The 11,375-nt window shown below is 43.6% G+C and overlaps 1 long non-coding RNA gene across 2 annotated transcripts in view; it reads left to right on the forward strand.

Moving 5' to 3' along the window:
* LOC309339963 overlaps window positions 1-4,559 on the forward strand; it is a 63,672-nt gene extending 59,113 nt beyond the window's left edge. For both annotated transcript variants that reach the window (XR_014155704.1, XR_014155705.1), the window contains exon 3: window positions 4,420-4,559. This is a non-coding gene — a long non-coding RNA (uncharacterized lncRNA). The remainder of the gene's footprint in view (window positions 1-4,419) is intronic.
* The last annotated feature ends 6,816 nt before the right edge of the window (window positions 4,560-11,375 follow it).

An 11,375-nucleotide genomic window follows, 5' to 3' on the forward strand; every position in this document is an offset into this window, starting at 1 on the left:
AGCTTTCATCATGCTGGTATGCCACCCTACAGTGTCTTATCATGTTAACATAAATTGTTTGTGGGAGATCACAGTAGGAGCTTCTGAAACTACAGTGCCATCCTGTGCATGTTTACTGAGCCTTATTCCTTAGGAACATGAGCACAGGGTTGCTGCCTTTCAACCAGTAATAATAATACTTTTTTATAAACTGGAGTTGCAGTTTTTTTTACTATTTTATATATAGCTTGATTAATTATCTGGTTAAATACTCTTAAGAGCTCCTCTTTTTGACTATATAAAACATTAAGTTAATTCTTGTCACACGAAAGTATATTGAAATATTTGTACTGTCTTAATTGCTCTGTATTCCATCTTGAACACTCGTAGTTAAAAGTAAAATCAAATAGCCTAACTGAAACAGTATTCTTTTTGTCATAAATGAGGTATTTGTTTATTCCCCTCACAAGCTCCTATAAGGTGAAATGAGAAGAAATCTTAGCAAGCAGGACATGGTTCTCCCAAAGCACATACATTTATTCTATTTTTGACTGTTGTATACCAGGGACTTTAAACAGTAAGGATGGAGAGAAATTTGTTTGGTCTGCATTTTAACATGGATTGAGCTAATGCACTGGTCCTCTACTTAAATGCAGATTGGAATGCCACAATAAATCACATTACTCACTAATTTTTCAGTACAGTTCAAAAAGTGTGGATAAAGATGTGTATCTTGCAGAAAGAATGCATTGAAAAATGCTTTGAAAACCATATGAAATGTGTTTTAGGAAACAAATTCATTCAAAACGCATGTTTCACCAGAAAGTAGAATAATTCATAGAATCACAGAATCATTGGAAGGGACTCCAAGGGTCAACTGGTCCACCCCCTGCAATGCAGGAATCTCAACTAAAGCATCCATGATAGATGGCCATCCAATCTCTGCTTAAAATCCTCCAAGGAAGGAGAGTCCACAACCTCCCAGGGGAGACCATTCCACTGTCAAACAAAAAGTTCTTCTTCATGTTAGTTGGAATTTTATTTCTTGTAACTTGAAGCCATTGGTTTGAGTCCTACCCTCCAGGCAGGAGAAAGCAAGCTTTCTCCATCTTCCATGTGACAGCCCTTGAGATATTTGAAGATAGCTATCATATCTCAGCCACCTCTTTTCCAGGCTAAAGATTTGTTGTTGTTGTTGTTGTTTAGTCGTTTAGTCATGTCCGACTCTTCGTGACCCCATGGACCAGAGCATGCCAGGCACTCCTGTCTTCCGTTGCCTCCTGCAGTTTGGTCAGACTCATGTTTGTAGCTTCGAGAACACTGTCCAACCATCTCGTCCTCTGTCGTCCCAGTCTCCTAGTGCCCTCAATCTTTCCCAACATCAGGGTCTTTTCCAGAGAGTCTTCTCTTCTCATGAGGTGGCCAAAGTATTGGAGCCTCAGCTTCATGATCTGTCCTTCCAGTGAGCACTCAGGGCTGATTTCCTTAAGAATGGATCACTGCCTTGCCGTGGCGAAGGGGCTTGAATAACTCAGAGAAGCTATGAGCTATGCCGTCTAGGGCCACCCAAGATGGACAGGTCATAGTGGAGAGTTTTGACCAAACGTGATCCACCTGGAGCAGGGACCGGCAAGCCACTCCAGTATCCCTGCCAAGAAAACTCCATGGACAAAGGCTAAAGATACCTAGGCTAAACATACTGTTCCTCATAAGGCTTGGTTTCTAGACTCTTAATCATCTTGGTTGTCCTCCTCTGCACACCTTCCAGTTTGTCAACATCCTTCTTAAATTGTGGTGTCCAGAATTGGACACAGGATTCCAGGCATGGTCTGACCAAGGCAGAATAGAGTGGTACTATCATTTCTCTTGATCTGGATCCTATACTTCTGTTGATGCAGTCTAGGATAGCAGTAGCTTTTTTTCCTGCTGCATCACACTGTTGACTCGTGTTGTGGTCCACTAAGACCCCTAGATCCTTTTCACATATACTGTTAGTAAGCTGCATGTCTCTCATCTCATATTTGTGCATCTGGTTCTTCCTGCCTAAGTCAGAACCTTACATTTATCCCTACTGAAATTCATTTTGTTTGTTTGGACCCAGTTTTCCACTCTGTTAAGGTCATTTTGGGGACGCGGGTGGTGCTGTGGGTTAAACCACAGAGCCTAGGACCTGCCGATCGAAAGGTCAGCGGTTCGAATCCCCGCAGCGGGGTGAGCTCCTGTCGTTCGGTCCCAGCTCCTGCCTACCTAGCAGTTTGAAAGCATCCCTAAGTGCAAGTAGATAAATAGGGACCGCTTTCTAGCGGGAAGGTAAACGGCGTTTCCGTGTGCTGCGCTGGTGCTGGCTCGCCAGATGCAGTTTAGTCACACTGGCCACGTGACCTGGAAGTATCTTCGGACAGCGCCGGCTCTCGGCCTCTTGAGCGAGATGAGTGTGCAACCCTAGAGTCGGTCACGACTGGCCCTGATGGGCAGGGGTTCCTTTACCTTTTTAATGTCATTTTAAATACCAATTCTGTATTCTGCAGAATTAGCTGCCCCTCCCAGTTTGGTGTCATCTGCAGATTTGATGAGCATCCCCTCAATTCCTTCATCCAAGTTGTTTATAAATTCAAATGTGAATTTTTCGCGCATTAAACAAAATCTGGAAAAAACAAGGTAGAATGGGCCCGTCATGGAGCACACGTGAGACTGCTGCTCTGTCCAACCTATTTCATAGGTGAGCAGCCCCTTTGTGATTCTGCTCTGCAATTTAAACTGTAGCATTCAAAGAAAAATCTGCTCGAAAGAGTAGATCTCTGTTTGTATTTTGTATGTCTCATTTTTGGAAGGAGTCTCATAATGTTCCAGCATTGACACATTTGCTGGTAGCCTACAGATCACAGAAATAAACATCATTCCCCTCCCTTCACGTTCACATCACTGGACTAAAAGTGAATATATACTGCCTGGAAAAAATGCCTTCTCTTCTATCAGATTACTAGTGTTGTGTTTTTTGAAAATGTTGTTTGGGGCCTGCATTGCTTTTTGCTGTGTAGCTCTTCCTTTGCAACAGATTGTCACATTTTTTCAGGGTTACCTGTATCTTCTTTGCTTGAACTGGCTTTATTCTCCTGAGCAGCAGGGCTATTTTTCACAGGCCATTTTTCCCTTAAATGTCTCCACCAGAATTAGGACTCAGTGTTGGAAAGGAAGGATGAACCATGGCTCATGTTTCTATCAGATGTACTCATAACCAGGGGAGCCATTTCAAGTTTCTGTGAGTGTTACCATTCACTCTGCTAGCAAGGTAGTAATTGGACAGTCTTCTGATTGAACTCCCTTAGGAAATATATACCTAGTATATTTCCAGATGAAATGCCGCTGCAGAAGGGACTTTGGATAGCCACCAGTCTTGCGTCTCATCAAGAGGATTACAGCTCTATTAGTATGGCATCCAGTGTTATCATTAGTGTTAATTCTGGGGATCAGGCCAAGTGCTAGCATGGGAATGAAATACCAAGACTTGCCCCTGACATTTCCCGACCCTCTTTTCACACTGTTCAGCATTGTTTTTCAACAAATTAGATTGATAGATTTGGGGGTGGGGAAGAAATGTCCCTTTACTTTATGTTTCTGTTTAATAATTGGCAGGTTGTATCTCACAGTCCCTTTGCTTGGTACCCTAGGAATTACTGTGGCAGAAATAATAAGAGCAACAAAACCATTTTGGCTCCAAGGCAGCAATGTAACAAATTGAGCCATGCTAATGACTAATTTGTGTTTTCAGTATCTCTCTGCTACAGAAGACAAGCAATAGGTAATTTCTTTGGCTTCCTTTTCTTCAGTTTCCTCTTACTAATAAAAACAAGCCATTGCATTATATTTTCTCTTCCCTCAGCAATGTCAGGCACTGCAAGTCAGACTGTGTGACCCTAATGGAAAGCATGTAAAGCATGTTGTGTAAGTCTCGAAGTTGAAGCACTTTCAGGGAAAGTACATCCAAATCCCACACATTTTCAGGGGCTTTCATCCAAAGTGTGTGCATAGAATGGTTTAGCAGAGAGTGCAGCCATGGGTAGCCAATCACTTGATCCATCACTGGCAGCTTCTGCTGGCATAATCTGGGTAATTGCGTTTGACTGCTGGTATCAAGAAAGACAAATCGAGAACTTACGTAGGCAGGACCTGTTTCACTTGGAAACCTGCTCAGAATTAGGGATGTGTCAACCACTGATAAATTTCACTAGCCTTATCAAAAAGTCTTTTGGTTTTCCTTGACATTGAGATGTTTCATCTTGTATGAAAAAGCATGCCAGTTGTGATCCAGCTGTTACATATATGATATTAGGGCATAGTTGAATGGATCAGGGAAAGAGTTACTAGGAATCCAGAAGACAAGGGAGGGAGTTACACCATGGTTTCAACTCAAGCTCAGTTTTTTATCTGTGTTCTGGGCAGGACAAGATATTCTGACTAGGAGTGGCAGAGGAAACAGCCCTTGAGGTATAGGAGGCAGCTCCAATTTTCCAGAAACCCAAGTGCACCACGGCTACCCAAATGCCCCAAGAAATCTTCATATGGTCAACTGCATGCAAGCAACAAAGGTTTGTTAAAAATTATCTCTCTGTCTGATTGATTGATTGATTGATTGATTGAATCTTTATTTGCGTCAGCCATCAGCCATAGCAATAAAACAACAATACTATATACAAAGAACAGTAATAAAAAGTCAATTCTATAAATTGACTATAAAACACATTTTAGGATTTTGAATCAGTAGTCAAATAGTGGATCTTGTTCTGATTGCCCCAGCTAAAAACCTTGCAACCTTTGCTGTCACCTGCTCATCTTGATCTGCCAAGAGAAAGGACAGTGTGGCAGTGGTTGGGCGACCCGGAACGGACAATAAAAGAGGGGTGATAATCTCATTCCTCAAGTTTTTATTAAGAGTGCAAGCCAGAAGGGCGTGTACCACCGATTTGGTACTGCCATCTCCACAGGGGCATAAGCATTTTGTGTGTGGAATCTGTTGGAATTGTCCCTTGAGTACAGCTGAGAGCAATACATTCAAACTTGTGATAGTAAAAGCGCACCTATGTTTTAGAATTGCTAGGTTATACACATAGGGTGCCAGAGAGTCAAAATGGGAAGGTGGAAAATAGTCATACCATGGGCAAAATTTCCTTATTGTGGCCAAGTTGTTCTGTCTCTGATTTATGATATGGGCACAAATACAAGATGGGTGACACCTGGCTTGAGAGCAGTACATGTGAAAAGGATCTAGGAGTCTTGGTTGACCACAAACTTGACATGAGCCAACAGTGTGATGCGGCAGCTAAAAAAGCCAATGCAATTCTGGGCTGCATCAATAGGAGTATAGCATCTAGATGAAGGGAAGTAATAGTGCCACTGTATTCTGCTCTGGTCAGACCTCACCTGGAGTACTGTGTCCAGTTCTGGGCACCACAGTTCAAGAAGGACACTGACAAACTGGAACGTGTCCAGAGGAGGGCAACCAAAATGGTCAAAGGCCTGGAAACGATGCCTTATGAGGAACGGCTAAGGGAGCTGGGCATGTTTAGCCTGGAGAAGAGGAGGTTAAGGGGTGATACGATAGCCATGTTCAAATATATAAAAGGATGTCACATAGAGGAGGGAGAAAGGTTGTTTTCTGCTGCTCCAGAGAAGCGGACACGGAGCAATGGTTCCAAACTACAAGAAAAAAGATTCCACCTAAACATTAGGAAGAACTTCCTGACAGTGAGAGCTGTTCGGCAGTGGAATTTGCTGCCAACGAGTGTGGTGGAGTCTCCTTCTTTGGAGGTCTTTAAGCAGAGGCTTGACAACCATATGTCAGGAGTGCTCTGATGGTGTTTCCTGCTTGGCAGGGGGTTGGACTCGATGGCCCTTGTGGTCTCTTCCAACTCTATGATTCTATGATTCTAGATATGAATGTTGGGAAGGGATAGACATGCCTGCTTAGGGAGATGTTTAATTCAGGGCAAGGATGATTTTGATGCTTTCCTCCCAGGTGAGTTCATTGCTCAAAGTATGGGGTGCTTCTGAGTAATCAAAGCTACTTGGGGTGGATAAGTCATGGGTGCAGCCTGCAGGAGCCAATTTCATACAACCATCTGAGATGGATTCACCTAGTTCAAACCTGCCCTGAGACCCTTTGGGCAGCTGTGCCTAGCCTAGCATGTTGCTTTGATTGCAGATTTCCCCAATCCATCCAGATTATTTTGTTTGAGTGTTCTTAAAACCTGCCCAATAAATGGTGGGTGATGTCTGTGCTGTGCTTAGCCTGCAAAGGTTGGTGTGTGTGTGTTTCTTTCCTAAATTTATCTGTCTCTCCACTAGCCTGATTCCTGAAAAGCCCATAGGCAGTACTAAAGAATTTCACTTTTATTTAGTGCCCCCCAGAGGCATCCAGAGGACCAGGCGCATTCTAATGTCAGCTGCAGCAGGGCTCTAGATTCAGCATGGCAACCAGGTGGCTGCTGCTGCACATCTTCCAACGAGCTGTGCTCTGCGCCCCCAAGCAGAGCAGGGTGCCCCCCTCTGTCTGAGCCAGGGTTGCCAGCAGCGCATACGTTTTAGGTGGCCTGCAAGGAGCCTGTTACTCACCACCTTTTGTGGAGAGAGATCTGTGAATGCACCACTGGTCTGACTCCTAATTATTTGAAAGCTAGAAAGACAAGCCCGGACTCCCCACCCCCCGATATATTATAGATAAATTTTAATCCTTTTTTTCTACTTCCCCCATGAAAAGGCATCTTTGACTGCAATTTGGAAGGCTTAACCCACTTTGGAGGGCCTCCTCTGCAGGCACATTTCATTCACTTTGACCAAAGAGGGAAAAAGTGGTTGGCATTATTAGATTCCCCCCATTGCAGTGAGTGAAAAACATAGTTTCATTTTATACAAAACCAGAATTACAGTTCAATGTGTGTGTGTGTGTGTGTGTGTGTGTGTGTGTGTGAGAGAGAGAGAGAGAGAGAGAGAGAGAGAAAGAGAGAGAGAGAGAGAGAAAGAAAGAGCAGAGTACTCAGAAACAGATTGGATTTTCTTTTTTTAAATGCACAGATACCAGGTGAATCTCGGGGCCTGTGCACACTTCTAGTAAATGTATACCTTCAGCAGACAGTACAACCTTTCCCCCCATAGGAAATGCTACTTGCTGTGGAATTCTTCAAAAGTCCAAAACCTGGTGAAAAATTCCCAGCTGCCTGAAGGACATCTCCTGTTCTTAACTCACAGTGATGAAATATCAGTTAATCTTTTCTGATTATCAAGTGATCAGATTAACAACGGATGGTCAGCCAGTATCTGTGACAGTATTTATCAGTTGCTTCCACTTTTCCCCAAAGCACCAGATGTGACATGCAACAAAACCAACAATACAATTCATCAACTGCTAAATTAAACATTCAGTAACTATCTGGAGATATCCACATGCTTTGAAGTTAGACCATTTATTTTGCCCTTCAATATATGTGTGATTCCACCAAGGATAATGGAAAATAACACATGCACTTAAAAAAATTACACCTGAATGTTGCATATATGAGATCCTTTACAGAGCTGACATTGTGTGTGATTCTGACCGTTTCAGCTTCAGCTCTTCCCCTTCAGTTGGTCATTAAGCAGAGAGTTCAGGCATATTCTTCCTCGTACTGCTGACAACAGAAATCCCACTGAGACCATAAAAAAATTGTGTGTGAAAAGCTGAATAGAGCCTGGCCGCCCATTTGTATCTGTCTGCTTTTAAAGGTCATTACTCCAGATACACCCCCATCCTGCACAGCCGTCTTGCAGCTGGATTTTTGACCATTCATTATTCTCACTCTTGATCCTTTATAACCTGCATACAAAGAGCTGGAAAGGCAGAAAGGGGAAGGCAAGGCAAGGCAACAGAATGAAAATCGGTTTGTGCTCCCCAAATCAGTAGCAAACATTTCCCAGTTAAATACAATTGTTTAATGATGCCAATAGGAATGGCTTTGCCAAGTTAAAACATAGAAAGTTTTCACAAAGACAAAATAATATTTTAGATATTTGTAGGCAGTTATAATACTTCTGCTCCCTTGGTGATGCTCAGCAGGAGAACAAAGCAAAGTCTATGAAGAAAGATGTGGTGTTGACTGCTGTTAAATCACCTGCCCCGTCTCATGAGTAATCGTCATGGAGCTTCTTAAATTACATTTGGTGACTGGAGTTCAGCAATGGAGTGTCTTAAAACTCATTCCATCCAGAGGCTGCCCCTGAAGAATGGGCCCACCATTCAGTTTCGGGCTCAAGCTACATGTTACATTGGTTTTCCCCCTCCTTCAGTTCTTTTTTAAAAACAACAACAACAACAACAACAAAATTTACCTGGGCAGACGGTCAGTTGAAGTGGAGAAAGGGTATGTGGAGAATTCATACTTATTTTTCATCTCAGGGTTCTTCGGCACAAAACACTTCCTCCTCCTCACAGAAGGAAAAAATACGGGCTCCCCATAGGTTTTCTGTAGCTTGGAGTGAAAAAGCAGCTTGAAGAGTCTGATTTTTCAAACTGAAAAAGGACCAGAGGAGAAAACACCTCCACACTCCCTTGCTCTGACTCACTGCCTGCCCAGACTAACAGTTTTAAAATGCAGAGGGGGAAACCACAGAGCACCCCAACATGTGTAGTTTTTGCCTCAGCTGCAGTGTAGATGATCTCCCACCAGATCAAAAGTATGAATGATGCTTCATCTGCATTGTGGGCAACATCCTTTAGTGAACAGACGGAGGGCAATACCTGAACTGAATCTCATATGCCTTTTTATTGTCAGGAAAACAACCCCAAACACAAAATACACACATGCACCACGCAAGTGTAAAATGTATTCAAAACGTTTCTGCCCTGCCTGCCTCTCCTAGGCTTGAGGCTGCTCACAGCAACATTTGAAGCAATTGGAACATTTGAACAATTGAAATGCACTGACAAGCTAGTCGGACAAAGGAGAATCCCTTCCCACAGCAACAGATTAAAAGCAGTCAGCCTCCACACCCTGCGCTCTGAGAGACAGTTCTTCTGAGAGGCCCAGGGCTACCACTGAGAAAGTCTTAAGTCACATTTTACAGAGAGTGTCTTTCCTTGACATTTTAAAGCACAATCAGTCTGACTGTGAGTAGAAGGAGCCATGGCGGTTGCTTAATTTGTTCTCCTCCTGTCCTTTTCCAGCTCAAAATTGCTCTCTATGAAGCTGTTCTTCCCTGCCCCAACCACAGGGAAACATAAAGGAGTTCTATATTTCCCCTGATACATTTCCACCTGTGAGTCAAAATGCTTGGGGAAAGGTGAAAAACGACCAGCGGACAAAGGGTTACACAGCTTTCCTCCTCTCCCATAATTCTTCCTCCACCCACATGTTCAGCTGTTTTTTCTGTTAATAATAATAATAATAATAATAATAATAATAATAATAATAATATATTATTTCTACCCCACTCATCTGGCTGGGTTTTCCCAGCCATTCTGGGAAGCTTCCAACAAAAGATTAAAAATACATTAAAACATCATTAAAAACTTACCTAAACAGGACTGCCTTCAGATGTTTTCTAAATGTCATATAGTTGTTTATTTCTTTGACATCTGATAGGAGGGCGTTCCACAGGGCGGGTGCCACTACCGAGAAGGCCCTCTGCTTGGTTCCCTGTAACTTCTTTTCTCACAGCGAGGAAACTGCCAGAAGGCCCTTGGCGCTGGACCTCAGTGTCCGGGTAGAACAATGGGGGTGGAGACGCTCCTTCAGGTATACAGGACAGAGGCCGTTTAGGGCTTTAAAGGTCAGCACCAACACTCTGAATTGTGCTTGGAAATGTATCTGTGAAGCAACAAAACATGGCGTTCCTATAATGTGGAGTTTGAGCCACAGGCCCTTTGGCAAGTGTGTACATGAATGTGTGAAGGGGTGCATGGGGATGAAGGGGCCAGCTGTGTCCCCGCCCACCTGACCAGCCTCTGCTAGGTGGAGAGTGACAGTCTCACCATCAAACACAACCAGTGATGAGAGATTTGAGGCCCTTCTGCTTCATGTGCTTCCTCCACGAGAGGTCTGAAGGGCAGCAAGATGAGAAAGGGCCTTTTCTGCAGAGGCTCCCTGCTTGTGGAATGCTCTCCCCAGGGAGGCTCAGTTGGCGCCTTCATTCTACACCTCTAGGCACCAGGCAGGAATATGCCTCTTTGGCTGATTAAGATTCAGTCCCCTTTTAAATGTGGTTGTGGGCTGTGGGGGAGTTTTTGCCATTGATAACGTCATTTTCCACCTAACCAACTGGGAAGCAAATGGAAGAAAAATAAAAACCTGGGCAATAGAGTGTCATTCTTACTGCAGACGTTCTCCCCAACCAAGAGGGATTTAAAGAGCCCCATTTGTGTAAATCAGCCTTAACTTCCTTTACTAATGGATAATAATTCCTCCTCTTAAGTTGTTGGACATTTTTGGTTGCGGAATGAGCCCATAAGCGGATCATCCAGAGGCATACCTACCTACATAGCATAATGGATTTGTGATAATTAACCTCCAGACTATTTGCAGCGTGAAAGGACTCCATCACAGCTTGAATCTCAGGTAAGACTCTGATCAGAAAGAGTAGAATATCATATTCAAATAAAACAAGAACATATTCTTTACCATTTTCGAGAGCCAGTGTGGTGTAGTGGTTAAGAGCGGTAGTCTCCTAATCTGGTGAACCGGGTTCGCTTCCCCGCTCCTCCACATGCAGCTGCTGGGTGACCTTGGGCCAGTCACACTTCTCTGAAGTCTCTCAGCCCCACTCACCCCACAGAGTGTTTGTTGTGGGGGAGGAAGGGAAAGGAGAATGTGAGCCGCTTTGAGACTCCTTCGGGTAGTGATAAAGCAGGATATCAAATCCAAACTCTTCTTCTTCTTCTTCTTCTTCTTCTTCTTCTTCTTCTTCTTCTTCTTCTTTTCAGATATCACCTCCATCTTGGTGCTTTGACAAATCAGGTTGGCCAGAGTTTCCATGACTATAATGAATGGCAGAGGCGCCAGGTTGCCCCCAAGATTGGGCGGGCCCAGAGAGCCCATGATGGAGGAGGCCGAGCGCACTGGAGGAGCCACTGGACCTGCAGCGTGTGTGACATGCATAGGGCAGCCTCAAGATTGAGGGGTCTGCTCCCCTGAAAACAAAGGTACCTTCAGCCTCCCAGAGCTGCCATGCCTGCTACCTGGTGGCCCTATGCAGATGCATTTTGCAGCTCCTAAAGACAAAAGGAAAGTGAATCAGTCATGTGTAGTATATTGTTTTCTTTCTTTCTTTCTTTCTTTCTTTCTTTCTTTCTTTCTTTCTTTGAATAACTTGCGTTGGGTTTTATAAACAAGGATCATAGGAATAAGAAATGATTTAAATAAATAAATGGA

The sequence above is a fragment of the Podarcis erhardii genome (genome assembly GCF_964252035.2).
Source record: "Podarcis erhardii genome assembly, chromosome: 4".
In the NCBI taxonomy this organism is placed as follows: Eukaryota; Metazoa; Chordata; class Lepidosauria; order Squamata; family Lacertidae; genus Podarcis; species Podarcis erhardii.